Source organism: Euprymna scolopes, chromosome 45 (genome assembly GCF_053919585.1).
Source record: "Euprymna scolopes isolate OS-2025 chromosome 45, ASM5391958v1, whole genome shotgun sequence".
NCBI classification, from domain to species: domain Eukaryota; kingdom Metazoa; phylum Mollusca; class Cephalopoda; order Sepiida; family Sepiolidae; genus Euprymna; species Euprymna scolopes.
This window is the reverse complement of record NC_136526.1, coordinates 47,607,268-47,625,263: the sequence shown is the minus strand read 5'-3', so window position 1 is coordinate 47,625,263 and position 17,996 is coordinate 47,607,268. Positions and strand designations below refer to the sequence as shown.

The window sequence follows — 17,996 nt, the reverse complement described above, 5'->3', positions numbered from 1 at the left end:
GTATATTATCTTTTTTATATTGATTTAATGTTCAGTATATTATCTTGTTTTACAATTGATTTAATGTTCAGTATATTATCTTGTTTTACAATTGATTTAATGTTCAATATATTATCTTTTTTACAATTGATTTAATGTTCAGTATATTATCTTGTTTTACAATTGATTTAATGTTCAGTATATTATCTTTTTTATATTGATTTAATGTTCAGTATATTATCTTTTTTATATTGATTTAATGTTCAGTATATTATCTTTTTTACAATTGATTTAATGTTCAGTATATTATCTTTTTTATATTGATTTAATGTTCAGTATATTATCTTTTTTACAATTGATTTAATGTTCAGTATATTATCTTGTTTTACAAATGATTTAATGTTCAGTATATTATCTTTTTTATATTGATTTAATGTTCAGTATATTATCTTTTTTATATTGATTTAATGTTCAGTATATTATCTTTTTTACAATTGATTTAATGTTCAGTATATTATCTTTTTTATATTGATTTAATGTTCAGTATATTATCTTTTTTATATTGATTTAATGTTCAGTATATTATCTTTTTTATATTGATTTAATGTTCAGTATATTATCTTTTTACAATTGATTTAATGTTCAGTATATTATCTTTTTTATATTGATTTAATGTTCAGTATATTATCTTTTTTATATTGATTTAATGTTCAGTATATTATCTTTTTTATATTGATTTAATGTTCAGTATATTATCTTTTTTACAATTGATTTAATGTTCAGTATATTATCTTTTTAATATTGATTTAATGTTCAGTATATTATCTTTTTTAATATTGATTTAATGTTCAGTATATTATCTTGTTTTACAATTGATTTAATGTTCAGTATATTATCTTTTTTATATTGATTTAATGTTCAGTATATTATCTTTTTTAATATTGATTTAATGTTCAGTATATTATCTTTTTCATATTGATTTAATGTTCAGTATATTATCTTTTTTTATATTGATTTAATGTTCAGTATATTATCTTTTTTACAATTGATTTAATGTTCAGTATATTATCTTGTTTTACAATTGATTTAATGTTCAGTATATTATCTTTTTTATATTGATTTAATGTTCAGTATATTATCTTTTTTATATTGATTTAATGTTCAGTATATTATCTTTTTTACAATTGATTTAATGTTCAGTATATTATGTTTTTTACAATTGATTTAATGTTCAGTATATTATCTTGTTTTACAATTGATTTAATGTTCAGTATATTATCTTTTTTATATTGATTTAATGTTCAGTATATTATCTTTTTTATATTGATTTAATGTTCAGTATATTATCTTTTTTACAATTGATTTAATGTTCAGTATATTATCTTTTTTATATTGATTTAATGTTCAGTATATTATCTTTTTTACAATTGATTTAATGTTCAGTATATTATCTTGTTTTACAAATGATTTAATGTTCAGTATATTATCTTTTTTATATTGATTTAATGTTCAGTATATTATCTTTTTTAATATTGATTTAATGTTCAGTATATTATCTTGTTTTACAATTGATTTAATGTTCAGTATATTATCTTTTTTATATTGATTTAATGTTCAGTATATTATCTTTTTTATATTGATTTAATGTTCAGTATATTATCTTTTTTACAATTGATTTAATGTTCAGTATATTATCTTTTTTTATATTGATTTAATGTTCAGTATATTATCTTTTTTATATTGATTTAATGTTCAGTATATTATCTTTTTTATATTGATTTAATGTTCAGTATATTATCTTTTTTACAATTGATTTAATGTTCAATATATTATCTTTTTTACAATTGATTTAATGTTCAGTATATTATCTTTTTTAATATTGATTTAATGTTCAGTATATTATCTATTTTTAAAATTGATTTAATGTTCAGTATATTATCTTTTTTAATATTGATTTAATGTTCAGTATATTATCTTGTTTTACAATTGATTTAATGTTCAGTATATTATCTTTTTTATATTGATTTAATGTTCAGTATATTATCTTTTTTATATTGATTTAATGTTCAGTATATTATCTTTTTTACAATTGATTTAATGTTCAGTATATTATCTTTTTTATATTGATTTAATGTTCAGTATATTATCTTTTTTATATTGATTTAATGTTCAGTATATTATCTTTTTTATATTGATTTAATGTTCAGTATATTATCTTTTTTACAATTGATTTAATGTTCAGTATATTATCTTTTTTATATTGATTTAATGTTCAGTATATTATCTTTTTTATATTGATTTAATGTTCAGTATATTATCTTTTTTACAATTGATTTAATGTTCAGTATATTATCTTTTTTAATATTGATTTAATGTTCAGTATATTATCTTTTTATATTGATTTAATGTTCAGTATATTATCTTTTTTATATTGATTTAATGTTCAGTATATTATCTTTTTTACAATTGATTTAATGTTCAATATATTATCGTTTTTACAATTGATTTAATGTTCAGTATATTATCTTTTTTAATATTGATTTAATGTTCAGTATATTATCTTTTTTTAAAATTGATTTAATGTTCAGTATATTATCTTTTTTAATATTGATTTAATGTTCAGTATATTATCTTGTTTTACAATTGATTTAATGTTCAGTATATTATCTTTTTTATATTGATTTAATGTTCAGTATATTATCTTTTTTATATTGATTTAATGTTCAGTATATTATCTTTTTTATATTGATTTAATGTTCAGTATATTATCTTTTTTACAATTGATTTAATGTTCAGTATATTATCTTTTTTATATTGATTTAATGTTCAGTATATTTTCTTTTTTATATTGATTTAATGTTCAGTATATTATCTTTTTTACAATTGATTTAATGTTCAGTATATTATCTTTTTTAATATTGATTTAATGTTCAGTATATTATCTTTTTTATATTGATTTAATGTTCAGTATATTATCTTTTTTATATTGATTTAATGTTCAGTATATTATCTTTTTTATATTGATTTAATGTTCAGTATATTATCTTTTTTATATTGATTTAATGTTCAGTATATTATCTTTTTTACAATTGATTTAATGTTCAGTATATTATCTTTTTTATATTGATTTAATGTTCAGTATATTATCTTTTTTATATTGATTTAATGTTCAGTATATTATCTTTTTTATATTGATTTAATGTTCAGTATATTATCTTTTTTACAATTGATTTAATGTTCAGTATATTATCTTTTTTATATTGATTTAATGTTCAGTATATTTTCTTTTTTATATTGATTTAATGTTCAGTATATTATCTTTTTTACAATTGATTTAATGTTCAGTATATTATCTTTTTTATATTGATTTAATGTTCAGTATATTATCTTTTTTATATTGATTTAATGTTCAGTATATTATCTTTTTTATATTGATTTAATGTTCAGTATATTATCTTTTTTATATTGATTTAATGTTCAGTATATTATCTTTTTTATATTGATTTAATGTTCAGTATATTATCTTTTTTATATTGATTTAATGTTCAGTATATTATCTTTTTTATATTGATTTAATGTTCAGTATATTATCTTTTTTATATTTATTTAATGTTCAGTATATTATCTTTTTTACAATTGATTTAATGTTCAGTATATTATCTTTTTTATATTTATTTAATGTTCAGTATATTATCTTTTTTATATTGATTTAATGTTCAGTATATTATCTTGTTTTACAATTGATTTAATGTTCAGTATATTATCTTGTTTTACAATTGATTTAATGTTCAATATATTATCTTTTTTACAATTGATTTAATGTTCAGTATATTATCTTGTTTTACAATTGATTTAATGTTCAGTATATTATCTTTTTTATATTGATTTAATGTTCAGTATATTATCTTTTTTATATTGATTTAATGTTCAGTATATTATCTTTTTTACAATTGATTTAATGTTCAGTATATTATCTTTTTTATATTGATTTAATGTTCAGTATATTATCTTTTTTACAATTGATTTAATGTTCAGTATATTATCTTGTTTTACAAATGATTTAATGTTCAGTATATTATCTTTTTTATATTGATTTAATGTTCAGTATATTATCTTTTTTATATTGATTTAATGTTCAGTATATTATCTTTTTTACAATTGATTTAATGTTCAGTATATTATCTTTTTTATATTGATTTAATGTTCAGTATATTATCTTTTTTATATTGATTTAATGTTCAGTATATTATCTTTTTTATATTGATTTAATGTTCAGTATATTATCTTTTTACAATTGATTTAATGTTCAGTATATTATCTTTTTTATATTGATTTAATGTTCAGTATATTATCTTTTTTATATTGATTTAATGTTCAGTATATTATCTTTTTTATATTGATTTAATGTTCAGTATATTATCTTTTTTACAATTGATTTAATGTTCAGTATATTATCTTTTTAATATTGATTTAATGTTCAGTATATTATCTTTTTTAATATTGATTTAATGTTCAGTATATTATCTTGTTTTACAATTGATTTAATGTTCAGTATATTATCTTTTTTATATTGATTTAATGTTCAGTATATTATCTTTTTTAATATTGATTTAATGTTCAGTATATTATCTTTTTCATATTGATTTAATGTTCAGTATATTATCTTTTTTTATATTGATTTAATGTTCAGTATATTATCTTTTTTACAATTGATTTAATGTTCAGTATATTATCTTGTTTTACAATTGATTTAATGTTCAGTATATTATCTTTTTTATATTGATTTAATGTTCAGTATATTATCTTTTTTATATTGATTTAATGTTCAGTATATTATCTTTTTTACAATTGATTTAATGTTCAGTATATTATGTTTTTTACAATTGATTTAATGTTCAGTATATTATCTTGTTTTACAATTGATTTAATGTTCAGTATATTATCTTTTTTATATTGATTTAATGTTCAGTATATTATCTTTTTTATATTGATTTAATGTTCAGTATATTATCTTTTTTACAATTGATTTAATGTTCAGTATATTATCTTTTTTATATTGATTTAATGTTCAGTATATTATCTTTTTTACAATTGATTTAATGTTCAGTATATTATCTTGTTTTACAAATGATTTAATGTTCAGTATATTATCTTTTTTATATTGATTTAATGTTCAGTATATTATCTTTTTTAATATTGATTTAATGTTCAGTATATTATCTTGTTTTACAATTGATTTAATGTTCAGTATATTATCTTTTTTATATTGATTTAATGTTCAGTATATTATCTTTTTTATATTGATTTAATGTTCAGTATATTATCTTTTTTACAATTGATTTAATGTTCAGTATATTATCTTTTTTTATATTGATTTAATGTTCAGTATATTATCTTTTTTATATTGATTTAATGTTCAGTATATTATCTTTTTTATATTGATTTAATGTTCAGTATATTATCTTTTTTACAATTGATTTAATGTTCAATATATTATCTTTTTTACAATTGATTTAATGTTCAGTATATTATCTTTTTTAATATTGATTTAATGTTCAGTATATTATCTATTTTTAAAATTGATTTAATGTTCAGTATATTATCTTTTTTAATATTGATTTAATGTTCAGTATATTATCTTGTTTTACAATTGATTTAATGTTCAGTATATTATCTTTTTTATATTGATTTAATGTTCAGTATATTATCTTTTTTATATTGATTTAATGTTCAGTATATTATCTTTTTTACAATTGATTTAATGTTCAGTATATTATCTTTTTTATATTGATTTAATGTTCAGTATATTATCTTTTTTATATTGATTTAATGTTCAGTATATTATCTTTTTTATATTGATTTAATGTTCAGTATATTATCTTTTTTACAATTGATTTAATGTTCAGTATATTATCTTTTTTATATTGATTTAATGTTCAGTATATTATCTTTTTTATATTGATTTAATGTTCAGTATATTATCTTTTTTACAATTGATTTAATGTTCAGTATATTATCTTTTTTAATATTGATTTAATGTTCAGTATATTATCTTTTTATATTGATTTAATGTTCAGTATATTATCTTTTTTATATTGATTTAATGTTCAGTATATTATCTTTTTTACAATTGATTTAATGTTCAATATATTATCGTTTTTACAATTGATTTAATGTTCAGTATATTATCTTTTTTAATATTGATTTAATGTTCAGTATATTATCTTTTTTTAAAATTGATTTAATGTTCAGTATATTATCTTTTTTAATATTGATTTAATGTTCAGTATATTATCTTGTTTTACAATTGATTTAATGTTCAGTATATTATCTTTTTTATATTGATTTAATGTTCAGTATATTATCTTTTTTATATTGATTTAATGTTCAGTATATTATCTTTTTTATATTGATTTAATGTTCAGTATATTATCTTTTTTACAATTGATTTAATGTTCAGTATATTATCTTTTTTATATTGATTTAATGTTCAGTATATTTTCTTTTTTATATTGATTTAATGTTCAGTATATTATCTTTTTTACAATTGATTTAATGTTCAGTATATTATCTTTTTTAATATTGATTTAATGTTCAGTATATTATCTTTTTTATATTGATTTAATGTTCAGTATATTATCTTTTTTATATTGATTTAATGTTCAGTATATTATCTTTTTTATATTGATTTAATGTTCAGTATATTATCTTTTTTATATTGATTTAATGTTCAGTATATTATCTTTTTTACAATTGATTTAATGTTCAGTATATTATCTTTTTTATATTGATTTAATGTTCAGTATATTATCTTTTTTATATTGATTTAATGTTCAGTATATTATCTTTTTTATATTGATTTAATGTTCAGTATATTATCTTTTTTACAATTGATTTAATGTTCAGTATATTATCTTTTTTATATTGATTTAATGTTCAGTATATTTTCTTTTTTATATTGATTTAATGTTCAGTATATTATCTTTTTTACAATTGATTTAATGTTCAGTATATTATCTTTTTTAATATTGATTTAATGTTCAGTATATTATCTTTTTTATATTGATTTAATGTTCAGTATATTATCTTTTTTATATTGATTTAATGTTCAGTATATTATCTTTTTTATATTGATTTAATGTTCAGTATATTATCTTTTTTATATTGATTTAATGTTCAGTATATTATCTTTTTTACAATTGATTTAATGTTCAGTATATTATCTTTTTTATATTGATTTAATGTTCAGTATATTTTCTTTTTTATATTGATTTAATGTTCAGTATATTATCTTTTTTACAATTGATTTAATGTTAAGTATATTATCTTTTTTACAATTGATTTAATGTTCAGTATATTATCTTTTTTAATATTGATTTAATGTTCAGTATATTATCTTTTTTATATTGATTTAATGTTCAGTATATTATCTTTTTTATATTGATTTAATGTTCAGTATATTATCATTTTTTAAAATTGATTTAATGTTCAGTATATTATCTTTTTTAATATTGATTTAATGTTCAGTATATTATCTTTTTTAAAAATTGATTTAATGTTCAGTATATTATCTTGTTTTAAAATTGATTTACTGTTCAGTATATTATCTTTTTTAATATTGATTTAATGTTCAATATATTATCTTTTTTTAAAATTGATTTAATGTTCAGTATATTATCTTTTTTAATATTGATTTAATGTTCAGTATATTATCTTTTTTAATATTGATTTAATGTTCAATATATTATCTTTTTTAATATTGATTTAATGTTCAGTATATTATCTTGTTTTACAATTGATTTAATGTTCAGTATATTATCTTTTTTATATTGATTTAATGTTCAGTATATTATCTTTTTTAAAATTGATTTAATGTTCAATATATTATATTTTTTTAAAATTGATTTAATGTTCAGTATATTATCTTTTTTAATATTAATTTAATATTCAGTATATTATCTTTTTAAAAATTGATTTAATATTCAATATATTATCTTTTTTTATATTGATTTAATGTTCAGTATATTATCTTTTTTTATATTGATTTAATATTCAATATATTATCTTTTTTAAAATTGATTTAATGTTCAGTATATTATCTTTTTTAATATTGATTTAATGTTCAGTATATTATCTTTTTTTATATTGATTTAATATTCAATATATTATCTTTTTTTAAAATTGATTTAATGTTCAGTATATTATCTTTTTTAAAATTGATTTAATGTTCAGTATATTATCTTTTTAAAATTGATTTAATATTCAGTATATTATCTTTTTTAAAATTGATTTAATGTTCAATATATTATCTTTTTTTAATATTGATTTAATGTTCAGTATATTATCTTTTTTAATATTAATTTAATATTCAATATATTATCCTTTTTTAAAATTTATTTAATGTTCAGTATATTATCTTTTTTTAATATTAATTTAATATTCAATATATTATCTTTTTTAAAATTTATTTAATGTTCAATATATTATCTTTTTTTAATATTTATTTAATGTTCAATATATTATCTTTTTTTAAAATTTATTTAATGTTCAGTATATTATCTTTTTTAATATTAATTTAATATTCAATATATTATCTTTTTTAAAATTGATTTAATGTTCAATATATTATCTTTTTGTAATATTTATTTAATGTTCAGTATATTATCTTTTTTAATATTAATTTAATATTCAATATATTATCTTTTTTTTAAATTTATTTAATGTTCAGTATATTATCTTTTTAATATAAATTTAATATTCAATATATTATCTTTTTTTAAAATTGATTTAATGTTCAGTATATTATCTTTTTTAAAATTGATTTCATGTTCAATATATTATCTTTTTTAAAATTGATTTAATGTTCAGTATATTATCTTTTTTTAAAATTTATTTAATGTTCAATATATTATCTTTTTTTAATATTTATTTAATGTTCAATATATTATCTTTTTTTAAAATTGATTTAATATTCAATATATTATCTTTTTTTAATATTTATTTAATGTTCAGTATATTATCTTTTTTAATATTAATTTAATATTCAATATATTATCTTTTTTTAATATTTATTTAATGTTCAGTATATTATCTTTTTTAATATTAATTTAATATTCAATATATTATCTTTTTTTTAAATTTATTTAATGTTCAGTATATTATCTTTTTAATATTAATTTAATATTCAATATATTATCTTTTTTTAAAATTGATTTAATGTTCAGTATATTATCTTTTTTAAAATTGATTTCATGTTCAATATATTATCTTTTTTAAATTGATTTAATGTTCAGTATATTATCTCTTTTTATATTGATTTAATATTCAATATATTATCTTTTTTAAAATTGATTTAATGTTCAGTATATTATCTTTTTTAATATTGATTTAATATTCAATATATTATCTTTTTTTTAATTGATTTACTGTTCAATATATTATCTTTTTTAAAATTGTTTTAATGTTCAGTATATTATCTTGTTTCAAAATTGATTTAATGTTCAATATATTATCTTTTTTAAAATTGATTTAATATTCAATATATTATCTATTTTAATATTGATTTAATGTTCAGTATATTATCTTTTTTTTAAATTGATTTAATATTCAATATATTATCTTTTTTAATATTGATTTAATGTTCAGTATATTATCTATTTTAATATTGATTTAATGTTCGTAATATTATCTTTTTTAATATTAATTTAATATTCAATATATTATCTTTTTTAAAATTTATTTAATATTCAATATATTATCTTTTTTAAAATTGATTTAATGTTCAGTATATTATCTTTTTTAATATTAATTTAATATTCAATATATTATCTTTTTTAAATTGATTTACTGTTCAATATATTATCTTTTTTTGAATTGATTTACTGTTCAATATATTATCTTTTTTAAAATTGATTTAATGTTCAGTATGTTATCTCATTTTTAAATTGATTTAATATTCAATATATTATCTTTTTTAATATTGATTTAATGTTCAATATATTATCTTTTTTAAAATTGATTTAATATTCAATATATTATCTTTGTTAAAATTGATTTAATATTCAATATATTATTTTTTTTTAAAATGGATTTAATGTTCAGTATATTATCTTTTTTAATATTGATTTAATGTTCAGTATATTATCTTTTTTAATATTGATTTAATGTTCAGTATATTATCTTTTTTAATATTGATTTAATATTCAATATATTATCTTTTTTAATATTGATTTAATGTTCAGTATATTATCTTTTTTAAATTGATTTAATATTCAATATATTATCTTTTTTAATATTGATTTAATATTCAATATATTATCTTTTTTAATATTGATTTAATGTTCAGTATATTATCTTTTTTAATATTGATTTAATGTTCAGTATATTATCTTTTTTAAAATTGATTTAATGTTCAATATATTATCTTTTTTTAAATTTATTTAATGTTCAATATATTATCTTTTTTTAAAAACTGATTTAATGTTCAGTATATTATCTTTTTTAATATTGATTTTATGTTCAGTATATTATCTTTTTTAAAATTGATTTAATGTTCAATATATTATCTTTTTTTAAATTTATTTAATGTTCAATATATTATCTTTTTTTAAAAACTGATTTAATGTTCAATATATTATCTTTTTTAAAATACAATTTTTAAGCTATTGCATATTGCCTTTCTGATGAAAAGTACGAAAACAGTAAACTTAACAGTTACCTGTAAATTTAATTTCCAAAATTCTATTTAAAAGTCTAAAAGTAAGAACTCTGCTGGACAATACCGAGCAATTGCAGCCAGTAATTAACTATATTATATTTAGATACTTCTACAGAATCTGATTTTTTTTCTTAGGGGTACTTATCCAGAATGTGTGGGATACGTTTTTTTTTTTTATGATATTTGAAATTTTTATTTTGATTTCATTAATTTCATTTGTTATTTTGGTACTAGTGCACTTATTAATCTGCATTATTTTTTAAATAGTATTTTCAAGTTTAATTAAAGTTTTATGATGTCTGTTTTTATTAAATTGTGAGGTTAAAGTACAGAATAACTACAAAACACCCTCCGCTCCCCATGTTAAGAATGACTTTCTAAATAATAATGTTATTATTTCAGCACGGATCAATAAGCGCACCAGTACCGTCATTTTTATTTCAATAATTTTTATACTTTCATAAAGATATTTATTCTATAAATTCAAATAAAAAACTATTATTTTTGAAAGTAAAAAAAAAAAAATTATTTAATAATTTCATAAATATATATTTTGTTTAATGTGCACAAGTTGTCCAGCCTCCAAATCCGTTCTTAAAATGGGGACGTTGGGGTTGGGGGGGGGGGAGGGTATTCTGAATTTCGAAAGCCATTCTTAACATTGGGAGTTTGGGACGGGGGGGGGGTTGTTCCAAAAGGCGTTTTCTTATTTTCAATCACCCCGTAATCAACTTCTTAAAGGTAAGTCTTTGGGTGGTCCCCCAGTGCACTTTCGCCTATATTTCTTAAAAAAAGTCAAATAAAATTTTAAAAAATTATTTTTTGATGCTGTTATTAAACGTGCAAATAAAGACAAATTATGTTATTTTTTATGTTTTATAATTTTGTTAATTTTTATGGTATATTTTTCAATTACGTCCTTTTCTTATATTTTATTTCAATAAATCACTCCACAATCGAAATACTGAAGAACAATAAAAGTGAAGGAACTGATTTGTCTTGTCACCGTTTCCGGTAGCAGCCACGCCGGAAGTTAGGAAGTACGTTAGCGGACTATAATCATTGTCTCTTTTCTACCTACTTGGCTCATTTTTTTTATTTATTTTAAGTAGTTTTAAATGCTCTTTATTCCATACGAAGTTCGTGAAACAAGTCGGTGGCAAAAACTGAATATTTGTGTTGAAATAAGCAGGATTTAAAACTACGTTAAAATGGGGGAAAACTGAGTCAGGTAGATACAAAAGTAACGTTTATTAGTTATGGTAACATTTATTTATGGTATATTTGATTTTTAAAAACCTTTTCTTTTTTTTTTTCGTTTGTTGGCTTCATTACGCAATTCTTAATTTACTTTTAAAAAAATAAACTACCTGATCAATTTACGTGATTTTTGGAATATGATTGGATACGTATATCATACAGATTTTTCTGTGTGCGTGTGTTTTTTTTTTAATGAGGCCGAATTCTAGATAAGAACGTTTATTTTTTTCTTCTATATTTTCACCTAACACCGTAAAAGTTGATTTTAACTTGAAAATCCTACTTATGCATCATTGCATCAGTACCATCTTTATTAACCCTAACCTAACCCTAAACAAAGTTTTAGCTTTAGTTCTTCAAAAGTCAACTTCTATAGAAGAAAGCACCTGCACCAACATTTCTCTTAAATATAAAAATGAAAAATACGTTACATTTTTGATTTTATGGTTTCAGTATCTTGTTGTATTGATAAATATTATTGACTTACCTTATAATCACGGTTTGAAAGAAATATAATTGATTTTTAAAAAATCATGAAAATAAACAATATTTTCGGACAACGGAAAGAGCCAAGGAACAAAGAAATTAAACAAACGGCGTAAGAAAGGAATTCGTCCCTTCTTAAAAAAGTGTCGTTCGGTGATTAAACAGTTAAGCGTTGGTGGTTCGAAAATCTTGTTAAACCTGATTAGTTTTTATCCAGTATTAAACCTAACTAAAAAAATCGTAATTTACGTAACCGTTTTGGGATGAAAATGTCATATTCCAAAAATGTCATAAATTGACCAACTATTTTTCTTATATATATGTATATATATATGTATGTATATATATATATGTATGTATATATATATGTATATATATGTATATATATATGTATATATATATATATGTTTATATATATATGTTTATATATATGTATATATATATATGTATATATATATATGTATATATATATGTATATATATATATGTATATATGTATATATATATGTATATATATATATATGTAAATATATGTATATATATATGTATATATATATATGTAAATATATGTATATATATATATGTATATATATATGTATATATATATATGTATATATATATATATATGTATATATATATATATATATATATATATATATATATATAGAGAGAGAGAGAGAGAGAGAGAGAGAGAGAGAGAGAGGGTTTATATTACTGTACACATAGATTCGAAAAAGTTGTCAAAAAACAAAAACAAATATATAACAAATAAATGTTATCAAAGGCAAGATAAGTTACTTTCCTACCAAACTGGATATAATTTTCGTGTTTTTTATTCAATTTAACATGTTTATTCAGCTCGAAAAGCATGCAGTGACGCAGTGTGTACCGCTGTACCGATATATATATATATATATATATATATATATATATATATATATATATATATATATATATATATATATATATATAAAAATAAGATAAAATTATATTATATTATATTATATTATATTATATTATATTTTATCTTATTGCTCTGTTTACCACATTGAGCTCTCATACCCGGATTTCCTCTGGATTTATTCCATTATAACACTATATATATATATATATATATATATATATATATATATATATATATATATATATATATATATATATATGCAGGATTGGAGTTTAGGTGGCGATTAACCTCGAACCCAAAAACAACACAAACCAAAGACAAAAGGGACACAAATATCGAGTCACCGTTTTATGGGAACAGTGCCCATATCGTTCAGTTTACAAATAAGCTGAACTTAGCTTTCGAAATAAAACAATATAAACGGACTTTTTTTTCTTCTATTGTAAACAATATTCTAAATTTCTTTTAATATTGACCTATTTTAATGTTAATCTTTTTCTTTAATGAAAATGTATCTCTAAAAGGGGTTGTATCGCTTTAAAATAATTATATATATATATATATATATATATATATATATATATATATATATATAAATTCGGTACTCATGCAGAGAGTGATCCATGCTGAAATAATAACGTTATTATTTAAAAAGTCGGATTTGTATTACTATACACACAGATTCGAAAAAGTTGTCAAAAAACAAAACAAATATATAACAAATAAATGTTATCAGATGCAAGATAAGTTACTTTTCTACCAAACTGGATATAATTTTTGTGTGTTTATTTAATGTAACATGTTTATTTAGCTCGAAAAGCATACAGTGTTTACCGATGTATTGGAAAATTCAAAATGGCGCCCGGCCGCCCAACTCTCTCTTTAACACGATAAGTTCGGGAAGAGGTCTTATAAACTAGACAAAATACTGTTAGAAACTCGCTCATTATATGTTACCGTGACATAAGTTGACATATATTCGGTGTTTTTTTAAATAGTATTTTGTCTAGTTTATTATTTATAACACCTTTTCCCGAACTTACCGTGTTAAAGAGAGAGTCGGACGCCATTTTGAATTTTCCAATACATCGGTAAACACTGTGTTTTTCGAGCTGAATAAACATGTTACATTGAATAAAAACACAAAAATATATCCAGTTGGTAGAAAAGTAACGTATCTTGCCTTTGATAACATTTATTTGTTATATATTTGTTTTTTGACAACTTTTTCGAATCTATGTGTACAGTAATACAAACCCAAAAAGCCATTCTTAACATGGGTAGAGGAGGGTGTTTTGTACCTATTCCGTACCTTACAATTGAATAAAAAAACATACCATAAAACTTTAATTAAACGTGGAAATACGATTTAAAAAATAGCACGGATCCACTCTCCGCATTGGCACCAAAAATCATGGTAAATGTTTACTTTAACTACAACAGAACACCAACCAATAAAATTTGGTTTAAATAGGTTTTCAGAGTCGCTGACAACGAATCTGATATTCAAACTCGTCGCAAATTCACCGTTTGCATTGTATTAACCCCTGAACCCTCGCACTATTTTGTGCCAACTCACCGACTCACCGCCATCGTTTATGCTATTCTCACAATATGCGTTCGCGTATGAACGCGCGCAGTAAGGTGCTTCTACAGTTTAATTTACCGTTTTTCCGCCTCCCCACCGTTTTACCGCCTGCGCGCCTGCCCCCTTACGGTTTTACCGTAAATAACGCGCCGACACACCGAGCAAAAGAACTGTTTAATTTTTCACAAATGTTTCAAACTGCAGAAGCACCTCTTAAATGTTGTACAAGTTTTATAATTGAATAACCCCCCCCCCTGCAAAAAAATTAAAAAACGAAAAATACAAATGTTTTTGTAAATCGCTCTTGAAAACTTAATTTTTTTTAGATCAATTAAAAAGCATCAAAAACTACGTAACACAGAAAAATGAACCACATTTTGTTGTTTTTGAAAACTTTCTTGTTATTTCAAATGTCTGCTTAAAAATTCTTCCGCGATGTGACAAGTCACCTTACTACGCACGTCCATGCGCGAACGCATCAATAGCATAAACGATGGCGGTGAGTCGGTGAGTTGGCACAAAATAGTGCAAAGGTTCAGAAGTTAATACCATGCAAAGGGTAAATTTGCGACGAGTTTGAATATCAGATTCGTTGTCAGCGACCCCGAAAACTTTTACAAAACAAATGGGTTTGTATTACTGTACACATAGATTCGAAAAAGTTGTCAAAAAACAAATATATAACAAATAAATGTTATCAAAGGCAAGATAAGTTACTTTTCTGCCAAACTGGATATATTTTTTGTGTTTTTATTCAATGTAACATATTTATTCAGCTCGAAAAACATACAGTGTTTACCGATGTATTCGAAAATTCAAGATGGCGTCTCCACACCCTCTTTAACACCGTAAGTATGGAAAAAGGTGTTATAAATAAAAAAACTATACAAAATACTATTAAAAACCCACCGAATATATGTCAACCTATGTCACGGTAACATATATTGAGCGAGTTTTTAACAGTATTTTATCCGTTTTTTTATTTATAACATCTTTTCCCACACTTACCGTGTTAAAGAGAGAATAAGACGCCATCTTGAATGTTCCAATACATACATCGGTAAACACTGTATGGTTTTCGAGCTGAATAAACAGGTTACATTGAATAAAAACACAAAAAATATATCCAGTTTGGTAGAAAAGTAACTTATCTTGCCTTTGATAACATTTATTTGTTATATATTTGTTTTTTTGACAACTTTTTCGAATCTATGTGTACAGTAATACAAACCCAAACAAATTTTATTGGTTGATTTCCTGTTGTAGTTGAAGTAAACATTTACCAAAATCATTTTAACACAGGTTTAAGCGATTAATGTGAAATCGTTAACATTACAAAGCTGGGAAGTTTGAATTATTGTGGAGTTATCCGCCCTTGTCTTTTTGCAAGATAGAGACGCGAGACAGTCCCTTTTTGCTTACACATAAAATGTGATTCTCTTAATTAAAAAAATAAAACTACTTGATCAATTTTGATCTCTGGAGTATACTTCGTTCTGTGACGGACGGGCTGACGGACACGCACATCAGAAAGTTTTTCTGTAGTTTTTTTTTTTTTTTTTTGTAATTAGGTTGAATTCTGGCTTCTACACTCGGTTTTATTATTTTTGTATGACTAATTAAGATAACAAATGGTCCATACATGTTTTTTTTTGTTTTTTCGCTAAAAATATTTGGGCCCACCACCGCACCACACCTGTACGAGAGTGCCCACCTCGTAAAAATGTGTGTTTTTCACCTTTTTTAAAAGTTTTTTTTTTACGACAATTATCATGGATTACAGACTAAAGTATCATATTAGTAAAAAAAAAGTTTGAAAAAAAAATGTATGACTTTTAAGAAGGAGTGTACTTTTTCGTAATAACGTTCTAATCACGTGACACGTCGGTAAAGAAATGGCCAGTAAGTCAGATAACAATAGAGTAGAACAGTATAACGAGAAAGTGAACCCCCTTCTTAAAAGTCAATTTCTTTTCTTCTAATATGATACTTAAGTCTGTAATCTATTATAGACGGTCATCTTGGTGGAGGTGGTAAGGTGCCTGTTTTCCCAGACTCTTTTAGTTAGTTTAGAGAGGGTTGTGGATGCCTTTCCAATCCTTTTGTTTAGCTCCACGTCCAATGAGAGGGTGTCTGAAGCAGTGGAGCCTAGATATTGAAACTGGCGTACGACCTCTAGTGGTGTGCCTTGGATTGTGATGCTGGGTGGAGAGGCGGTTGCTTGTCCCATGACTTGGGTTTTCTTCTGGCTGATGGTGAGACCGAACAGGCTGCAAGCATTAGCAAACCTGTCCATCAGTCTTTGAAGACCATCTTCCTGGTGCGATGCTATAGCTGCATCATCGGCAAACAGCATGTCTCTTATCCGAACTGTCCTGGTCTTTGTCCTGGAGCGGAGTCTGGCGATGTTGAAGAGACCACCATCTGACCTGGAGTGCAAGCAGATACCATCCGTTGTGTTCTTGAAAGCATGCTTCAGGAGTAGGGAGAAGAAGATGCCGAAGAGTGTTGGGGCCAACACACAACCCTGTTTGACACCACTCCTCACCCCGAACTCAGCAGACATGCCACCGTTAAATTGCACAGTGCTCCTCATGCCATCATGAAAGGATCTTATGATGCTGAGGAGTTTTGGTGGGCATCCGATCAGTGGGAGAATTTTGAATAGTCCATCTCTGCTCACGAGATCGAATGCCTTGGTCAGGTCTATGAAGGCAACATACAGAGGCTGGTTTTGCTCTCTGCACTTCTCTTGCAGTTGGCGTAGGGAGAAGATCATATCGATTGTTTATCTCTCTGAACGAAAGCCGCATTGAGATTCTGGGTAGATTCGGTCGGCAAGAACGTGTAGTCGCAGTAATACTATACGTGCGAATAGCTTGCCAACGAAACTCAACAGTGAGATACCGCGGTAGTTGTTGCAGTCACCGCGGTCCCCTTTGTGTTTGTAGAGAGTGATGATATTTGCGTTTCTCATACCCTGAGGCACTGAGCCTTCTCTCCAACACTGTATCAGAAGACTATGGAGGGGCTCAAGCAGGCTAGCCTTTCCACTTTTTAAGA

General features: G+C 21.7%; 1 protein-coding gene across 1 annotated transcript in view; it reads right to left on the bottom strand.

Moving 5' to 3' along the window:
• The window catches only part of LOC145269532 (uncharacterized), a 63,882-nt gene extending 51,312 nt beyond the window's left edge, over positions 1-12,570 (bottom strand). Inside the window, exon 1 of the mRNA XM_080125289.1 lies at positions 12,444-12,570. The gene's annotated coding sequence lies outside the window, so the exon portion shown is untranslated. The remainder of the gene's footprint in view (positions 1-12,443) is intronic.
• Positions 12,571-17,996: the final 5,426 nt, after the last annotated feature.